The following is a 21,583-nucleotide window of genomic DNA, read 5'->3' on the forward strand; positions in this document are numbered from 1 at the left end:
TGAAAAAATGCAGCAAATTTCTGAAAAAGATGAACATAATGACATTGCTGTCTACAGGGCTGGACTGGCCATCGGGCACTTCTGGCAAATGCCAGAAGGGCCGATGCCAGTAGTGGGCCGCTGCACGCCGACTCACCCCCCCACCAGCGCTGCCGCCACATTTAACTATGCCGGCGTCTGTCGCCCCCTCTCTCATCATTCCCCGCTCTGCCTCTGACACTGCAGGTGCGTGTGGACTCACTGTGTGCCAGGCAGTGCAGCGGCAGCTGCTGAGACTGGAGCAGGGAGCAATGAGGGCACGAGGAGACGTGAGAAGTGTGTTTTTTTTACTGGACTGTGGGGCCATTCTCGGGGGGGGGAGGAGAGATGCGAGCTGTGCTGTACACTACTATGTGAGCTGTGCTGTATACTATTATGTGGGCTGTACTGTATACTGCTAAGTGGGCTGTGCTGTACACTGCTAAGTGGGCTGTGTTGAATACTGCTACGTGGGCTGTGCTGTATACTGCTACGTGTGCTGTGCTGTATACTGCTACGTGGCCTGTGTTGTATACTGCTATGTGGGCGTGCTGTATACTGCTACGTGGGCTGTCCTTTATACTGCTATGTGGGCTGTGCTGCATACTGCTACATGGGCTGTGATCTATACTGCTACGTGGGCTGTGCTGTATACTGCTACGTGGGCTGTGATGTATACTGCTACGTGGGCTGTGCTGTATACTGCTACATGGGCTGTGATGTATACTGCTACGTGGGCTGTGCTGTATACTGCTACGTGGGCTTTGCTGTATACTACTGTGTGGGCTGCGTTATCTGCTATGCGGGTTGTGCTGTATACTATGCGGGTTGTGCTATATACTATGCAGGCTTTGCTATATTCTATGGGGGGTATATTATATTCTATGGGGGAGGCTGCGTTATATACTATGGGGGGTATATTATATTCTATGGGGGAGGCTGTGTTATATACTATGGGGGCTGCATTATATTCTATGGGGGCTACATTATATATTATGGGGAGGTGGGCTGTATTACATTCTATGGGGCTGTATTAGATTTTATGAGGAATGATTGCATCATACTCTTTGATGGGGCTGCATTATATTCTGTGGGGAGGTGGGCTGTATTATATTCTATTCGGGGCTACATTAGATTCTATGGGGGGGCTGTATTATATTTATATTCTTTGAGGGGTGATTGCATCATACTCTATGAGGGGGCTGCATTAAACTATAAGGGGGGCTGCATTACATTCTATGGGGTGGCTGTATTATACTCTGGGGTGGCTGCATTATACTCTGGGGTGGCTTCATTATATTCTGTAGGGTGGTGGCTGCATTATACTATATGTTGGCTGCATTATACTGTATCGAGGACTATGGGGAATACGTTATACTATATGACAAACTATGGGGTGCATTCGACTATGTGAAGTGAATTGTACTACATGGATGACTATGGTGGTGCATTATACCATATGGAGCACTATGAGGAGTGTATTATGATATATGGAGGACTGAGCAGTGTATTTTAATATATGGAGGACTATAGGGCGCGTACTATACTATATGGAGGATTGTGGTGCACATTATAATATATGGAGGACTATGGGGTGTATTTTACTAAACAAGTAAAATGCTGCATATTCAGATTGTTTTTGCTGGAACAAAAATCATTGTTCTCAGCAGCACAACGCCGGTGTAAACTGTAGATGTGCTGCTGATAACATGATACTGTATGGTGATCTGTTAGTGATCTATTAGTGATCGTTCTGTCCCATCATTATTCCTCAGCTGGTGGAAAGAGGCCGGGACACAAGCGTTGAACAACTTCAGTATTGTCGATCAAACTCATTTAGCGGCCTGAACTCAGCGCTTGTAAATACAACCGAAATGCTTTTGTGTGATGTGCAATATGTTAGCATTTGGGGCCCCATTTTAAACTTTTCCTAGGGCCCCACTTTGCCTAAAACCGGCCCTACCTACAAGTGTACAAAGATATTATACAGTCACCATGTGACAAGTGGACCTGTGTAACTTCAAATGCCAGGGCTGAAAGTTAGTCCCAGTCCGGCCCTGGCTGTGTACATCTTTAGGCTGCCATCACACTAGCAGTATTTGGTCAGTATTTTACATCAGTATTTGTAAGCCAAAACCAGGAGTGGGTGATAAATGCAGAAGTGGTGCATATGGTTCTACTATACTTTTCCTCTAATTGTTCCACTCCTGGTTTTGGCTTACAACTAATGATGTAAAATACTGACCAAATACTGCTAGTGTGACGGCAGCCTTAGTCTTTTGTTACTTCTTTAAACTGCTTCTGGGTTTGGAAACGCTAGAGAGCCGTTCTGTAATTATAGTTAAAATTATAGAAAAAGACGTTGGCCACAGAGCAACCACAAAAGCAACAGCAAAGCCACCAGATTCAGTAAGAAAGACTTTCTCCTGAAGTGGCGTCGCCTAGGAAAACCACAGTGGCTCTGCTGGAGTCTTTAAAGGTACCGTCACACATAACGATATCGTTAACGATATTGTTGCTTTTTGTGACGTAGCAACGATATCGTTAACGAAATCATTATGTGTGACAGCGACCAACGATCAGGCCCCTGCTGGGAGATCGTTGGTCGCTGGGGAATGATCAGGACTTTATTTTGTCGCTGGATCACCCGCTGACATCGCTGAATCGGCGTGTGTGACGCCGATTCAGCGATGTCTTCACTGGTAACCAGGGTAAACATCGAGTTACTAAGTGCAGGGCCACGCTTAGTAATCCGATGTTTACCCTGGTTACCATTGTAAAAGTAAAAAAAAAGCACTACATACTTACATTCCTGTCGCGTCCTTCAGCGTCAGCTTCCCTGCGTCCCCCAGTGTCAGCGCCGGCCGGCCGTAAAGCAGAGCACAGCGGTGATGTCACCGCTCTGCTTTCCGGCCAGCGCTTACACAGTGCAGGGAAGCTGACGCTGGGGGACGCGACAGGAATGTAAGTATGTAGTGTTTTTTTTTTACTTTTACAATGGTAACCAGGGTAAACATCGGGTAACTAAGCGTGGCCCTGCCCGGTTACCCGGGGACTTCGGCATTGTTGGTCGCTGGAGAGATGTCTGTGTGACAGCTCTCCAGCGACCACACAACGACTTACCAACGATCACGGCCAGGTCGTATCGCTGGTCGTGATCGTTGGTAAATCGTTACGTGTAACGGTACCTTAACACATTGTGTGCACAAACCTTAGGGCCATATTCATACATTGCAGTTTTGCTGCTTTTTTATGCAAATTAAAAGCTGCGTTTTAAAGTACCAGCAAAATCTTTGAGTAGAGATGGGTGAACCCGAACAGTAAAGTTTAGGGTCCTTTCCGAACACCTAGTGTTTGGACATGGACCCCGAACACGGCCTTCTCCATGAAGTCCGTGTTAGGCTGGTGTCACACTAGCAGTATTTGGTCAGCATTTTACATCAGTATTTGTAAGCGATAACCAGGAGTGGGTGATAAATGCAGAAGTGGTGCATATGTTTCTATTATACTTTTCTTCTATTTGATCCACTCCTGGTTTTGGCTTACAAATACTGATGTAAAATACTGACCAAATACTGCTAGTGTGATGCCGGCCTTACTGTTCAAGTTTGGCACCCCGAGCATTGGGTATTTCCCACGCTGTCATCTGCATGACAGCGTGAGAAACACCAGTGGCTCAGATCGGGGGTAAGATTATTACTGCCGGTCAGAAAGCTGTGGCTCCCATGCTATCAAATGACAGCATAAGCCAGCAGCTGTGACCAGCAGTAAAAAGTTTACCTCTGGTCGCAGGCATCAGCTGATGAGAGACTAGTACTCCCATGAGCCTATGCCTGCTGTCTCTGATGACAGCAAAAGCAAGCGCTGGTGATGGGAGTATTAATCAGCTGTTGTCTGTGCTATAAATAAATAAATTACAAAAATTAAGTGGGGTCTCTCATTTTTGATAACCAGTATAGGCAAACCTGACAGCTGCGGGCTGCAACCATCAGCTGTCAGCTTTATCATGGCTAGTTAACAAGAATAGAGGGGTCCCCATGTTGTTTTTTAAAATTATTTCAATAAATAATTTAAAAAAACGGTGTGGGATCCCCCCATTTTTGACAATTCTTATGGTGCTTGCGGTGATATAATTGAGGTCACTGCATTTCATTGTCCCGCCTCACAGTGATGTGACAGTGGGAATGCAGCCTCAGTGTCCTGAGGTAACCTCAATGATGTCACCGCTAGTCAATGAGACTGCACTTGCAGCACTTCATTGTCCCAAGGTTTTCAGCCTGGACGGTCACATCAAGGAATCGTCCAGGTCGTAAATTGCATATCGCACACATGGATTACGACATGGAACATCTTCACTTTGGACAGGTGAGGGATATGGCTGCTTATTATTTTTCTATTTTTACTGGGGACAAGGACTTCAATAGAATTGGCGTATAATGAGTATAACTGTGCTTTTATTTCAAATAAAGGAGTCAGTGTCTTTCTTTCAAATAAAGGATTTTATTCTGGCTGTGTCTTTTTTACCATCTAACTATGGGGTTAGCAATGAAGAGGTGTTTTATAGATGCCTTTCCATTATTAACCTGTGGGCTTTACGTCAGCGGCCATAAAACAGCTGACATCAACCCCACAAATATTACCCCACTTGCCACTGCACTAGGGCAAGTGGGAAGAGCTGGGCAAAGCATCAGAATTGGCGCCTCTTATAGATGTGCCTTTTCTGGGGCGGCTACGAGCTGGTATTTTTTAAACTGGAGGGGCCAATATCTATGGCCTCTTAGCAGGCTGAGAATACAGCCTTCCAGCTGTCTGCTTTAGCTTGGCTGGTTATTTAATAATTTTAAAAAAATGGTATGGGAACCCCTCTATTCTTGATAACCAGCCATGATAACACTGATAGCTGAGGGTTGCCCACAGCTGCCAGTTTTGCCTGCGCTGGTTATCAAAAATAAAAAAGACCACATGTATTTTTTTAATTTAATTTATTTATAGCACAGACGCAAGGTGATGAATACTCCCATCAGCGGTACTGCACTCGATGTTATCAGCGACAGAAGGTAGAGGCTTATAGGAGTAGTACTCTCTCATCAGTTGATGCCTGAGACTGGAGGTATTCATTTTTACTGCCAGTCACAGCTGCTGGTTCACACTGTCATTTGACAGTGTAGGAACCACAGCTCTCTGACCGGTGGTAAAAATCCTTCTGCCAATTAGAACCTGTTTGCCGTGCTGTCATGCAGATGAAAGCGTGGCAAACAACGGATGTTTGGGCCCCCATTCATCTCAATGGGGTCCGGATTTGGGTAACGTTTGGGTATCCGAACCAAACTTTTTTTTAAGTGTTTGGCCAAGCTCGAACATCCACGGGTTCACCCAACATTGCTCATTTTCCTGACTAAATTGGAAAACTGCTGAGTTTTTGAAAACTGCAGCATGAAACTTCTTTCAACATTTTTCAGCGTATTTGCAGCGTTTTTTCACCCATGGAAAGCAATGAGTAAATAGCATCCAGCAAAAAAAGCATCATAAAGGCTAAAGGGGGAACACCAAAGTTTTTTGCAGCAAATTTATCTCAGACCAGCGGAGCCACCACCCCTACGCACATTTCGGTGTGCGTGCCATCTTCCGGGGGAAGAAACGCGCGTAGGGGTGGTGACACTGCTGGTCTGAGGTAAATATGCTGCAAATAACCTTGGTGTTCCCCCTTTAGCCTTTATGATGCTTTTTTTGCTGGATGCTATTTACCAGCATAGTGATATTGGGTCCTATTACATAGTGGAACTTCTGTGTGTATGTTCTAAGGTTGATACAGGGTGCAAGTATGATGAGATTGCATAGCATTTGCCTTTGACCTGTGGCTCCTCTGTAGTTGTACCCATCATAGAGTCCCATACTAGTGTTATGGTATGTATTTTTATGTGATTATGCTTAATAAAAGAAATTATTTTTTCATTTGATCCTGTTCATGCAAATCTTTTCTATGCACATACCCTTAGAATAAAGAAAAGTTAACTGCTATCATATACAGTTATTACCTCTACGAAAGCTTACATTCACATAATGTACTGTAGACCATGTAAAGCAAAAGGCTTCATTGTTAGAAAGTGACATCTCAAGTATTAATGTAACTACTGACTGAAGTTTTTGATAAAATCAGCACGCAGTTCTGCATATTTCAGAGGCAATATTTTTCTTTTTTTAGCACGTGTAAGACAGTATGCAAACTGCAGTTTTTGTTTTAAACTTTTTCAGTGCTGTTTGTGGAGATATATTGTGGAGTGATATTTATTTCAAAATGCAGCTAGCTTTTTTTTTTGCATTTTTCCTATAAGGCATCTCAAAATTTAAAAAAATGCATACTTAAAATGTTATGGTAATTCGACACTTGTGAAAACACTGTATTTGTCATTATGTAGTTTTTCTTGGCCCAAAATGTTGCAGCCAGATGTTTTTGTATCGTTAAAAACTGATTGTTAATTGACCGTGTATTGTTCATGGCAACACTGTTCTGCTGATAAAATTGGGAAGTATTAGATTCAGCTGCATAGAGTGGCTGGCCTTGGGGCCAAAACTTTGCCCATCTGTGGCTGCACATTTATGAAACAAATAAATTATGGTATTAACCCCTTCACAACCTTGGGATTTTCTGTTTCTGCGTTTTCGTTTTTTCGCTCCCCTTTTTCCCAGAACCATAACTTTTTTATTTTTCCATCAATATAGCCATGTGAGGGTTTGTTTTGTTTGTGGGACAAGTTGCACTTTTGAACGACACCATTGATTTTACTGTATCGTGTACTGGAAATGGGAAAAAAATTCCAAGTGCTGTGAAATTGCAAAAACAGTGCAATTCCACAATTCTTTTTTTAACATGCTCACTAAATACTGAAACTGACCTGATTTTGCAGTTGCCAGACATGTATATGTTCTTTTTTTTAAGTGGTGAAAAAAAATCCAGAGTTTGTAAAAAAAAAAAAAAAAAAAAAAGCGCCATTTTTAGAGACCCGTAGAGTTTCCATTTTTCGGGATCTGGGGCGGGGTGAGGGCTTATTTTTTGTACCGCCAATGTGAGGTTTTTATTGATATCATTTTGGGGTGGATCCGATGTTTTGATGACCTGTTATTGCATTTCAGTGCAATGTTGCTGTGACCAAAAAAATATAATTCTGGAGTTTTGATTTTGTTATTACGCCATTTGTGGATCGGATTAATTTATATTTATATTTTGATAGATCAGACATTTCTGAACACAACAATATCAAATATGTGTATTTTTTAGTGTTTTATTTGAATGGCGCCAAAGGAGGTAATTTGAGCTTTTACATTTTTTTAATATTTTTTAAAACTTTTTTTTTCATACTTTTTATTTACGTCAATAATCTTGAAGGCTTGAGGCTGTGATCTTTCAATTGCTTGGGCTGCACATTGCAAGTCTTAAGCCTTGCTATGTGTAGCAAAAAACATAATCTTCAATGAAGGCTGGCCACAGGCTGTCATTCATAGGCGATCTGCAATGACAAGCACGGGGTATTCTGCAAACTCTGGTTGTCATGCCAACCCACCTTCACCCAGTGGTCATGTGGCAGGGGAGCTGGTGGGCAGGGTTTGTGATGCGCTTCTTGTAAGTTAAATGCCGCTGTCACACATTGACAGTGGCATTTAACATTTTAACAGCTGGGGGTGGATCACAGATCAGCTGTGCCTGAAAAGATGCTGGCTCAGCATTGGAGCCTGCATCAAATACAGGGACATGACTATACGGTATATATCGTGAAAGGGTAAAAGGGAACCTGTCACCTGAATTTGGCGGGACCGGTTTTCGGTCATATGGGCGGAGTTTTCAGGTGTTTGATTCACTTTTTCCTTACCCGCTGGCTGCATGCTGGCCGCAATATTGGATTGAAGTTCATTCTATGTCCTCCATAGTACACGCCTGCGTAAGGCAATCTTGCCTTGCGCAGGCGTGTACTACAGAGGACATAGAATGAACTTCAATCCAATATTGCAGCCAGCATGCAGCCAGCGGGTAAGGAAAGGGTGAATCAAACACCCGAAAACTCCGCCCATATCATCGAAAACCGGTCCCGCCAAATTCAGGTGACAGATTCCCTTTAACATGAGCAAATAATAATCAGAAACTAATCATTATCAACATGAAATAAAGAAAAGGGTTAGGGCTAAATCTAGACTTTTTGTATTAAGGTCTCCTTCACGCGCACGCAGACACACACAAACACATACAGACACACAGTATATTGCAGCATTTTTAAACACTTTAAAAAAAAAATATGCCTTTCCCTGACATTTTTTTACAAGCCTTTTTGGCAGTGCTCTTAATTTCGTAACGCTTTTATCAACATATTTTTCAAATATTACAGAGAAGCCCAGGAAAAAAATCCAGACATCTCAACAAACGCCAAAAACAAGACAAAAATGATGCCCCCAACCAAAATATCTTTCAGCCTTATGAAGTTTAAAGGGCCCTTTAAAAGGCAATAATCAAAGCATTTTGGTTTGTGACATTTTGGTGGTGTCAGTGGTGTTTCTTTTTCTAAATACAGCATGCTGGGTTTTTTTGTGTTTTTTTTACCATTATCATCTCATTAGGTCTAAAAAAAATTACAAGAAAAAAATCTAATTTGTAAATAAATATTGCATGCTTTTAAAAAATAATAGCGATTTATGCTATATCAAATGAGATGTTTAAACTATGTTGAAATAAAGTTAAATTATGCTGCTCGCATATCCAGTCTAACAGGTATTTGACATACAATTAATTGCTATTATTTAAGGGCATTATGCTTATTCAGTTACATAAAAAAATCACAAATCTAAAAAAAGTCAAATTTAAAAAGTAAATATGTTTTAAAAAAATACAAAAACATTAGATTTAAAATTTCAAAAAGATATAACATAACTATTAGTTCTTGATGGAAACATTTTTCCAAGTCTGGAGAACACAGTGAATTGTTTTACTCTTTGTTTCCTCTCCATCATTCTTTGACTTTCTACACAAAATGTTGTTTGGTTGTAATCTATACCACACACATTTGACGAATTTTAAGTGCTAAATTATGTTCGATGGATCTGTCAAATTTTAATCATGTATTTACCACTTCAAATAAGAACCCAAAAGAAGAAGCTTCTAATGGAGCCTAAATGAAAGCCAACAAAACATTATCAATGAGGTCTTCAAACATCAAAGCACCAGCGCATTTAAATGGTCACAATGGGAGAGTTGGAGGGCATTATTAAAGGAGACTGTTACTAGAACAGCAGTAAAGTCAATCAGCCATATAACACCCCATATGTATCTGTCACTGGAGGAAAATGCACAGCACATTGTATATACAGGAAGAAGCTTTTGTATAGAGATGGTTAGAGGACACTGTGGGAATCTGCACAGAACTGGTTAAGTACTATATCCCGCCGCAAGGAATAAACAATTGTGACATATACCATTCTATTGCTGTGGGCAGCTTTTTCTCAAAACAGGAACTCATCAACCCTAAAATAATTCCTATTAGCTACCTGCTTATCATACTGTCTCATTTTGCTCTGAGATAGGAAATATAAAGGCATAGGAGAATTGTCTAATATATAGGGAAATCCTGATTCTACAGCTGATTACGTATTGAGTTTTCACACGTGTCCATTAAAGGTGTCCATATAGATTACACAGTGGTAGGTTGATGGCTTAACAATTATGAATAAACAATGGTCTGGTGAACTATCTTGATGACAAAGCCATACATATTTTAGTCCATATTGGACTAACAACACTGCCCGAAATGCAAGCGGTGTTACTGGAAAAATTTCTTTGTGAAAAGTTTGTGGATGAAAAATATTTAATCCATCAATCAAACTAAAACTTCAACATGGCTGACTTTCTTCCTGGTGATGTTAGTGTGTTAGGGTTTGGCGGAACGCACCAAATATATATTTAAAGAGTAATCAGTGCGTTCGCAACCCGGGGTCCACCGTGCAGGAGTAAAACCGGCTGCTAGTAGCTGACGGTACTATATGGTGGTATAAGTGAACTCTGTTACTGCACAGAGTCACTAAAGACAAGAGAACGCTGTGCCCTGTTAACTTCACAGAGGAACACAGCTACCAAATAAAGCAAACAGTGGTCATGCAGTCAAAATAGCACACGCAAAACTCCTCATCGGAAGTGCTGGTATTCTAGGGGCTTATTTCAGCCAGGCCCTGAATCCACTCACACAAAACTCCTCACCGGAGCTGCCGGTATTCTAGGGGCTTATTTCAGCCAAACCCTGAAACCACATACATATGACCACACTGGCACGAAACACATAAGTTAGTTGATACTAGCGCATGACTGTGCGGCCATGCAAATCTTTTATAGTTGCAGAAACTTCAGGACCTTCCTAGAGGACCAATGGGAGCCGCTGCAGTACCTGAGCATGTGACCCCCGACCTCCAATGAGAGGTCTTCCCCTGGGCATGCTCAGAAGAGGAAAAGCAGGACTTAGTCCCAGAGACGTCTGCTCGCCGCTGACCAGTACTAGTTACAATGGCTGAACCAGGAAAGGCAGCAATCATCCGCACCATATCAGGCTGAGCCAGATGCTGGGACCAACGTCTCCGCTGAGCAGGCTCCACTGTGGCTGGAGAAGAATGGGAGACTGCAGTGGAGACGGCTCGAGATTCCCCATGTGCAGAGGCGGGAACTCGACCCCTAACATAGTGTCTCACTGGGTAAAACAATTGTTTGTCGGTAAAGTTAACCTGAAAAAGGATAGAAATAGTTGAAATAATGAATTTTCATTACATTTACTCTACTGTATAAGACCACCCTAAGATATGGCTATTTTTTGGCTTTTAGGAGGCAGCATAATTGTATTTTTAACCTCATGACATTCTTGAGCTGGTCATTTACATGAGATAACTGTCAGCCAAACATACGGCAGACAGCCATCTCTCCTGACTCCCTGGGTCTTGGCTGATTATACAGTCCTGCTCATCATTATTGGCACCCCTTTTCATAGACTGTACAATAAATCAATGAAAACTTACCAAAGGTATATCGTCAGGATGTTTTTATTAGTAGTCCAAAGTAATACAACAATAAAACATTGTTTTAAATCTTACATGTTGCAATTTAAAGAAGAAACAGAATAAACAGCATGTGCAGCAATAAAGGTAACCCTAATTAATACTTGGTTGCACACCCTTTGGCATTGATTACAGCATCCAAATGGTTCCTCTAGCCATCTATAAGCTTCTGGCACTTCTTAGCTGGTAATTATTCCCTCTCTTCCTTTGCAGTGTGTTCAAGCTCTTGAATGTTTGCAGGGTTCTTTTTCCCAATGGCAGATTTCAGCTCACCCCAAAAATGTTCAATGGGATTTAGGTCAGGATTCATTGTTGACCATATTAAGATAGTCCATTTTTTCTTCAACCATTTCTGTGTACTTTTTAATGTGTGCTTTGGGATATTGTCTTGATGGAGGACTCATTATCTTCCGCTTAAACCAAGTTTTCTTACACTGGGTAGGACATTTTGCTCTAAAATCTTTTGATAATTCTCTGATTTCATGATTCCTGTGATACGGTCAAGGCCTCCAGTATCAGACGCAGCAAAGCAACCCCACAGCATTATGGATCCTACACCATGCTTAAATGTTGACTAGCTATTGAACCCGTTCTACGCCCGGGTGGCGAGCATTTATATTGGTATATGGTCTCCATCCTGGTATGTGCTGCTCCATCCTGCGTCCCCATCCTGTCATGTGCTGCTCCATCCTGCGTCCCCATCCTGTCATGTGCTGCACCCATCCTGCGTCCCCATCCTGTCATGTGCTGCACCCATCCTGCGTCCCCATCCTGTCATGTGCTGCACCCAATCTGCGTCCCCATCCTGTCATGTGCTGCACCCATCCTGCGCCCCCATCCTGTCATGTGCTGCACCCATCCTGAGCCCCATCCTGTCATGTGCTGCACCCATCCTGAGCCCCATCCTGTCATGTGCTGCACCCATCCTGTGTCCCCATCCTGTCATGTGCTGCACCCATCCTGCGTCCCCATCCTGTCATGTGCTGCACCCATCCTGCGTCCCCATCCTGTCATGTGCTGCACCTATCCTGCATCCCCATCCTGTCATGTGCTGCACCCATCCTGAGCCCCATCCTGTCATGTGCTGCACCCATCCTGTGTCCCCATCCTGTCATGTGCTGCACCCATCCTGCGTCCCCATCCTGTCATGTGCTGCACCCATCCTGCGTCCTCATCCTGTCATGTGCTGCACCCATCCTGCGTCCCCATCCTGTCATGTGATGCACCCATTCTGCGTCCCCATCCTGTCATGTGCTGCACCCATCCTGCGTCTCCATCCTGTCATTTGCTGCTCCCATCCTGCGCCCCCATGCTGTCATGTGTTGCTCCCATCCTGCGCCCCCGTCCTGTCATGTGCTGCTCCCATCCTGCACCCCCGTTCTGTCATGTGCTGCCATATTCTGTCATGTGCTGCTCCCATCCTGCGCCTCCATTCTGACATGTGCTGCACCCATCCTGCGCCTCCATTCTGACATGTGCTGCTCCCATCCTGCGCCACCGTTCTTTAATTTGCTGCTCCCATCCATATGCCCCATACACTGCTCCATAAAGGTTTATGGCCCCCATAAGATGCTCCATAGTATATGCCCCGTACACTGCTCCATAAAGGTTGATGGCCCCCATAAGATGCTCCATAGTATATGCCCCCGTACACTGCTCCATAAAGGTTTATGGCCCCCATAAGATGCTCCATAGTGTATGCCCCGTACGCTGTTCCATAAAGGTTTATGGCTCCCATAAGATGCTCCATGGTATATGCCCCCGTACACTGCTCCATTATGGATTATGGCCCCATAAGATGCTCCATAGTATATGCCCCTTACACTGCTCCATTATGGCTTATGGCCCCCATAAGATGCTCCATAGTGTATGCCCCGTACACTGCTCCATTATGGTTTATGGCCCCATAAGATGCTCCATAGTATATGCCCCATACACTGCTCCATTATGGTTTTTGGCCCCCATAAGATGCTCCATAGTGTATGCCTCCGTACACTGCTCCATTATGGTTTATGGCCCCCATAAGATGCTCCATAGCCGTACACTGCTCCATTATGGTTTATGGCCCCCATAAGATGCTCCATAGTATATGCCCCGTACACTGCTCCATTATGGTTTATGGCCCCCATAATATGCTCCATAGTATATGCCCCGTACACTGCTCCATTATGGTTTATGGCCTCCATAAGATGCTCCATAGTATATGCCCCGTACACTGCTCCATTATGGTTTATGGCCCCATAAGATGCTCCATACTATATGCCCCTTACACTGCTCCATTATGGTTTATGGCCCCCTTAACATGCTCCATTCTATATGCCCCCGTATGCTGCTGCTGCAATATAAAAAAAAAAAAAACATACTCACCTTTGGTCGCTGGGCGCCGAGTGCTGGGGGGCCTGAGCAGGCGGGGACACCGGCGCGCTGTGGGGGTCAGGTGCCGGTATCGCCACCAGCTCAGGCCACCCAGCACTTACTATATTCACCTGTCCTCCGTTCCACCGCTGAGCGCCGCCATCTTCTCGGCCTGTGACTGGTCGGTCAGAGGGTGGCGCCGGCGCGCATTAAGCGCGTCATCGCGCCCTCTGAACTGAAGGTCACAGGCCGAGGACCGGGAAGATGGCGGCGCGCAGCGGTGGAACGGAGGACAGGTGAATATAGGCGATACTCACCCTCCTGGTGGTCCCTGCTTCTCTGTTGGAGATCGCGGTGTGCGTTCAGTGTGAACGCATACTGCGATCTCCCGGGAGCGTCACTCTGTGAGGCCCAGACTGCGCCGGCACTTGCGCTTGCGCAGTCTATAAAGGCTTCGGACAGAGTGACTCTCCAAGCGTTATATTATAGATATGGTGTTCTTTTCATTCTAAGCTTCCTTGCACCATTTGTAAACAAATTGTTTCTTTGTGTCACCAAAAAGGTTTTTTTTGTTTCATTTGTCCACAGAACATTTTCTTAGAAGGATTGTGATTTGTCAAGGTACTCTTTGGCAAAGATCAGTCGTTCCTTTTTATGTATTTTCTTCAGCAATGGTTTCTTCCTTGGCCTTCACCCATAAAGCTGTTGCTTGGTTTAGTGTGCGGCATATGGTATTTTTTGAAATCATGACTCCAGACTGTTCCAGGTTGGCCTTCAGGCCTTTGGATGTTTCATGGGGTGTTTTTTTAACCATTCTCACCAACCTTTGAAGACATGTGTTGTCAATTTAACTTTCTCCCCAACGACCAGGGAGGTCCTTGATGATTCCATGCTTGGCAAATTTCTTAATAACATTGCGCACTGTTGAAACTGGGATACCAAGGTCTTTGGAGATGGCCTTATACCCTTTACAAGTCTTGCGTTTGCCCTATATAGCAGTTCTGATGTCTTCAGACAGCTCCTTTGTCCTCACCATTGTGACAAAGGAACAGGTCCTACCATGTGGCTTTTTAAAACACTGAAGTCATCATTCATTGGCTAATTCATATCACATGGGCACCGACAATTAATCACAGGTGATTCTGATTTGACTATCCGTAGTCATCATCACTGGCAGGTTGGGCAGACCTTCATCTAATTTGCATGGGGGCCATTAGAGTTACAGCTCTTTAATATTCCTTTAACATAGGTATCATTTTGCAGTGCATATAATAGGCAGCATGCTATCTCAATTGTTAGCATTGTTGCTTTGCAGCACTGGGGTCCTGAGTTTAAATCCACCAAGGACAACATCTACAAGGAGTTTATAAGTTCTCCCCATGTTTGGTAGAAAATTTAGATTGTGAGCCTTAATGGGGACAGTGATGATGATGTTAGTTAAACAATGATGATATATAGTAAGCTAAACAAATATATGTAGTAAGTTAAATAAATATAGCTTTTCATTTATAACTTTTCATAAATACAACAGTGCTTTCTTTTAGCAATACAATTTTGTCTTTTCAAAAAAAGAAAAGTTAAAAAAAAAGAAATTCTTCAGCAGATTAGAGGAACATGACCAATTATTATATTTCTAGATAAAGTATATAAACACATTAAAACCAAGATATGGTTATTTATGCATCATTATGAAAGTATATATGCATATATATCTCCTTCTTTCTTGATGCTGGAGTTTTTATTGATTTCTGATGCTGTTAGGCTACGTTCACATTAGCGTCATGCGACGCTGCGTTGCCGACGCACGACAACGCATGCGTCATGCGCCCCTATATTTATCATTGGGGATGCATGCGTTGCGTTGTCGTGCGTTTTCAGTAAAACGCACGACGCATGCGTCGTTTCACCGCACCTGGGTGGCGTCGGAGACGCTACCATGTTGCATTTTTGTAGCGTCCAAAAAACGCATGCGTCGCACTTGCGTCGCTCGTGCGTCGCCATTGCGTTAAAATCTCCATTGAAACACATTGACAACGCACTTGCGTCGCGTGTGTGCGTCATGCGTGCGTTGTACGACGCATGCGTCGTTACATAAAATTAAACAAAAAGGTGTCTAGACAGTGTCTAGACAGTGCAAACTGTGAGAAAAACATCCCCCATATATAAAGAAAATTTTTGGATTGTTTGTCACTTCTGCAGCAGGCTACACAACAGTCTACATCAGACCAGACACACCAGAGCAACTGTTTTCTCATCCGCTGTCCAGAGATGTAAGTATAGAATGATTCTGTGCATTTTCTACATGTGTTTTAAAATTATTTTTGCAAGTTGTGTATTATATTCTGCACTGTTTAAAGATATTGTGGTATTTTTAGTCTGGTTGTGATGTATGGCGTTGTATAGGATGGTGTTTCATTGTCTGCGGCCTTGATTATTGTTCTTTCCAGGATAGAATTTTAGTTTCCATTTTTTGGTTTGGTGGTGTTTTTTGTATTCAGTTGTGATGTTTTATTCTTGCGTTATATGATGGCGTTTAATAGTCTCCGGCCCTGACGGTTTTATTGTAAAGAATGGTAGTGTATAGAATTATTCTGCGCCCTTGTTACATTTAATAATTTTTTATTGCAAGTTGTGTATTATGTTCAGCACTGTGGTTGTGTAAAGACATTGTTGTATATATCTGGTTGTGATGTATGGCGTTGTATGTCCTTTTATTGTCTCCGGCCCTGTCGGTTTTATTGTAAAGTATTATTTGTTAAGGCCCCTTCACATTTAGCGACGCTGCAGCGATACCGACAACGATCCGAATCACTGCAGCGTCGCTGTTTGGTCGCTGGAGAGCTGTCACACAGACCGCTCTCCAGCGACCAACGATGCCGGTAACCAGGGTAAACATCGGGTAACTAAGCGCAGGGCCGCGCTTAGTAACCCGATGTTTACCCTGGTTACCATGCTAAAAGTAAAAAAAAACAAACAGTACATACTTACCTACAGCTGTCTGTCCTCCAGCGCTGCGCTCTGCTTCTCTGCTCTCCTCCTGTACTGTCTGGGAGCCGGAAAGCAGAGCGGTGACGTCACCGATCTGCTTTCCGGCTCACAGCCAGTACAGGAGGAGAGCAGAGAAGCAGAGCGCAGCGCTGGAGGACAGACAGCTGTAGGTAAGTATGTACTGTTTGTTTTTTTTTAATTTTAGCATGGTAACCAGGGTAAACATCGGGTTACTAAGCGCGGCCCTGCGCTTAGTTACCCGATGTTTACCCTGGTTACCAGTGAAGACATCGCTGGATCGGTGTCACACACGCCGATCCAGCGATGTCTCCAGGGAGTCCAGCGACGAAACAAAGTTCTGGACTTTATTCAGCGACCAACGATCTCCCAGCAGGGGCCTGATCGTTGGTCGCTGTCACACATAACGATTTCATTAACGATATCGTTGCTACGTCACAAATAGCAACGATATCGTTAACAATATCGTTATGTGTGAAGGTACCTTTAATTTTTACCTTTCAAAAATCTATTGTATTTTTTGGGTTGCTTGCTCAGTGCATTACTGTACTTTTTTTAAAAAAAAAAACACTCTTTTGGTATTACTACATTGGGTCTGTTGTAGATTAGTTTTCTTATCTTTAGGCTTTTGTACTCTGGCATTGGGTTGTCTCATTGGGTTGTCTCAGCCATTGTTTCTTTAATTTAATCAATGTGGCAGTGTTGTTTGCTCAGCGTTAGTAGTTGGAGTGCAATGTTCTTTGTGGTTTAAATGAAAAGTTGTTTTTTTTTTTTTTATATTGCTGGATTGTGCATAGGAGCATACGATCAATTATTTTGTTCTTTATTTCAGAATTGCATTTGTCATGGCCAGCGGCAGTGATTCCAGCCACACCCCACCGCTGAGGAGTCCGGTGAGTACATGATCTACTATTACTATATTCGCTGTCATTTGTAGATGGGTCACTCAACTTTTTTGTAAACTATTTTGCAGGCTTCTTCAAGTGAGCAGAGACCACGGGGCCAAGCTGTGGTTGCAGGACGGAGAGTAAGTTTTTATTTCAAACCTATTTATTTTTGTGGTTTATTTTTTTTGTTTTTGCGGGTATGGGGGGTGGTGGGATGGGGTGGTGTTGTGTGTGGTAGGTGGCGGTGGAGGAGGTAGGGACAACTTTTATTTATCTTGCAAAAATTAATATTTTCCATTTTTTCTAGGTTTCACAACGGGCCCTGGATGAACCCCTGGACATAGACCTCATGGTGGCATCCATAGAGGAACGGGGCCCATTGTGGGACAGCCGTGACCACCGGCACGCGGACCAGGGCATATTGCGGCGTCTGTGTAAAGAGGTGGCACAATTGCTGTGGGATGGCTTCGACAGCGCTTCCTCCACGGTCCAAGCTAGTTTTCGTAAGTATTTCCAAAATGCTGCTGTGACCCATCATGCCAGGATTACACAACCGTCTGTGATGTCTTCTATTGGTATTGCACACGGTTGCGTAATCGTTGTCAATATATTCTCTTAATTTTTTTTTTATTTTTTTATTTATTTATACACAGTTAGAAAACTCAGGACCAGATGGCGCTCCATGAAGGACCGTTTCAAGAGGGGCCTGAAAAAGGAGGGACAGGCCCGTAGTGGTGCTGCGGCTTCAAGGACCTCGGTGTACAAGTATAACCGTATACTGCAGTTCTTGCGACCGGTCCTTGAAAGCAGAGAGTAAGTATAGTACCTATGCACACACCTAGTTTTTACAACATTCATATTCACATACTACATTCCAGCCACGTAGCTTATTGCCTAGCCATTTATTTTGGCAAGTACAAAGTATAGAAATGAACAACAAAAGGCAAGTTCACCGAGGCGTGAAAAGTAAAAAAATACATACTTTTATCCTCTTCAATCATAAGCAGAGGATGAAAAATCAGCACAATACCATAGACACTATCTACGCGTTTCAGGTGGCAGGGAACATCAGACCTGAAACGCGTAGATAGTGTTTTTATTGTATTGTGCAGATGTTTCATCCTCTGCTTCTGATTGAAGTGAATAAAGTATTTTGTTTTTACTTTTCACGCCTCGTTGACCTCGAATTTAGATTCATTTCTGGTCTTCTCACACTTGACACAGCGGCTCCCTTCTGGGATTACTACAATGGTGAGCTTGACTAGCAATTTCCCTGAAATCTGAAGTATACAGAACACAGAAAGATTGTAGATTGGCCATGCCCAGCCAATATTTCATAGTGGAGTAGTATAGTGCCTATCCAGGTGTATCCCAGATTTAGTTATACACAAAAAATTAAAATATTATAGACACGGCAAACATTCCACTGCAAGGCAGGTTATGTTCCCATGGTTGCTCAGCTCGCAGGACCTGTGATGACGTCTCGGTCACATGACCGTGACGTCATGGCAATTCCAACGTAAGCATAATTGTCTGGCGTTACAAACCGCAACCATGGGTGACTATTTTGAATTAAATAAATGCATTTTTTTTAATATTGATGGTGCATATGCAGTGTCAATATTAAAAATAGGTTAATATTAATGGCGGTAATGGATACTTGGCGGTAAAGTTAATTAATGACGCATGTGAAATGTGATATTTAGTATACTAATGCTTTCCTTATGTTTTCACAGAACACACAGCAGTACCCGCGAGACTGTCCGACCCTCTGGAGCGGTCCTTCGTGAAGCGCCATCTGAAGCGTCGCAGCCATCCCACAGCGAGAGCAGGTCTGCACCACCACAATCTGGCGAACCGGCAGCCGGTCCATCAGATGTTCCCCTGGCCGAGGCCTCTGTCGCTCCTTCCTTCGGGTCTTCCCGACAGCGTCAGCGGGCCTCGGACAGGGCGGTCATGCCCGAATTTTTACATTTGAGCACCGTATTTCAGAATGGTTTCAAGGCGCTGTGCGATAAAATGTCCAATATCGAACAGCGTCTTGAAAACATCGAAACGGATCTCGCGAGGCCGGCCAAACATTTTTTTAATGCCATTCACAACGGGATGGTTGAACATCTTACGCCGGAACTCCAGATTTCGGTCATGCAGGGCTGCAACAATGTTTATGTCACTGCTCTGCAGCAGGCTCGGGTCATGCAGTCAGCGACAAATGTGCCCACAGTACCATCGCTGGCTGCCATGACTCCGACTCCTGCTGCAGAGCACCACCACAGAGCTCCGCGTGCCGAGGGCCACCGCCACCGCCACCACAGAACAGAGCCCCAAAGGTCGGAGCAAGACAGGCCTTCAAGGGCACACGGGCACAGACGGGAAGCCGACCCACACCCAGAGGGAGAGAGGAGGAAAAAAAAGAAGACAACGACGACGACAAGTACTACGACCTTGGCTATGGCTGCTCCCACAACTACCACCAGAACACAGCCTGGGTCGACCCGGAGCACACCAAGTACCCAGGCTGGGTCTACACGGAGCACACCCAGTACCCAGCCTGGGTCTACAAGGAGCACAACTTCACAGCCTGGGTCAACCTGGAGCCGGAGTAGCCAGCCAAGGACACTGGTCGTCCCTCCTCCTCCCTCACCTCCTGCTTTGTCAGTCTCGCCACCATGGATTGATGTCGGCATCCCGTCAAGTGTCATTGACTATGCTGCTGCTTCCTCCCCCTCGTCCTCCTCCTCGGTCTCCTCCACACCCACCAGAAGTGAGGGATATCAATCCCCTTTAGTTGCGGATGTGGATACCCCCTAATTAAATTTCCCTATGTTTTTTCCTGTCCCTAAATAAAAAAGTTATTTTTTTTTTAAAAAATTGGTTTTTATTGTCTCAAATAAAGTTTGCACCAAATCACACCTTGCGCCGTATACACAAATATTGTCTTTGTAACACCTGATGTGCAATGTCTGACAATATTTTTTTCATTTTTTTTTTATTAATTGTTTTATAGGGCTGGCGCTCATTGTACTATCAGCTGTTACAAACACAACCAGCATTGCTCAATATGTCAAGTTTAAAATGTACCATCACACAACGATTTCAGTATAGATAAAGTTGTTTTTTTTGTGTAACCAACGTTATCTTTTCTGTAATCGTAAAACGATTGAGCCCCTGCTGTGAGATTTTTGGTGTCAGCGAATGATTAGGATTTTTTTTTGGTACCCACGCTGTCATTGTTGGATCGGCGAGTTAGACACCGATCCAGCGATGTCTTTATTTTAAAATAGGTAATATTGGGTTACTAGCGCAGTGTTTTAAACACTCAAATAAAAATTGAACAATACCCCACAAATATAAAAAGGTGTCAACCACGTCCCTCGCCGTCATCTTTCCGCAATGACTGACACTGTGATTCCCGCCCGTAAAGCAGAGCACACCGTTGACTAATTAATAATAAACGCTGTGCTGTGGTTTAGGGCTGGCACAGTACGGAAAGCTGACGGCGATGAACGTGTCACACACCGAAATAAAATGGTTTTTTGTATTTTTAATAACTACATTTACAATGGTAAACATCGTGAGTGCGACCATGCGCTTCATAACATTACCCAGATTACACGGGACTTGCTCTTTTTTGGTCGCTGGAGAGCTGTCTGTGTGACAGCTCTCCAGCAACCACGCGACAAATAAACAACGATCACGGTCCGGTCGTATCACTGGTCAGTATCGTTGGATAATAGTTTTATTAATGTACCTTAAAGGGAACCTGTCACCTGAATTTGGCGGGACTGGTTTTGGGTCATATGGGCGGAGTTTTGGGGTGTTTGATTCACCCTTTCCTTACCCGCTGGCTGCATGCTGGCCGCAATATTGGATTGAAGTTCATTCTCTGTCCTCCGTAGTACATGCCTGCACAAGGCAAGATTGCCTTGCGCAGGCGTGTGCTATGGAGGACAGAGAATGAACTTCAATCCAATATTTCGGCCAGCATGCAGCCAGCGGGTAAGCAAAGGGTGAATCAAACACCCCAAAACTCCGCCAATATGACCCAAAACCAGTCCCACGAAATTCAGGTGACAGGTTCCCTTTAAGAATATTGGTCAGGTGAGGTGGAAGCAATGTTCACAGTGTCGCCACTATTTGACTCTGGACAAATTCTAGCATCCTGAGTACAATAGTGTTAACTCTGTAGAGTTTTGCAAACATGATCGTCTCCCTCCTTGTCAAGCCAGGTTCCATATGAA

General features: G+C 43.8%; 1 protein-coding gene across 6 annotated transcripts in view; it reads right to left on the bottom strand.

Annotated features, from left to right (window-relative positions):
* COL13A1 (collagen type XIII alpha 1 chain) overlaps positions 1-21,583 on the bottom strand; it is a 428,454-nt gene that overhangs the window by 357,817 nt on the left and 49,054 nt on the right. The gene's annotated exons all lie outside the window — the stretch shown is intronic.

This window comes from Ranitomeya imitator, chromosome 2 (genome assembly GCF_032444005.1).
Source record: "Ranitomeya imitator isolate aRanImi1 chromosome 2, aRanImi1.pri, whole genome shotgun sequence".
Taxonomy (NCBI): domain Eukaryota; kingdom Metazoa; phylum Chordata; class Amphibia; order Anura; family Dendrobatidae; genus Ranitomeya; species Ranitomeya imitator.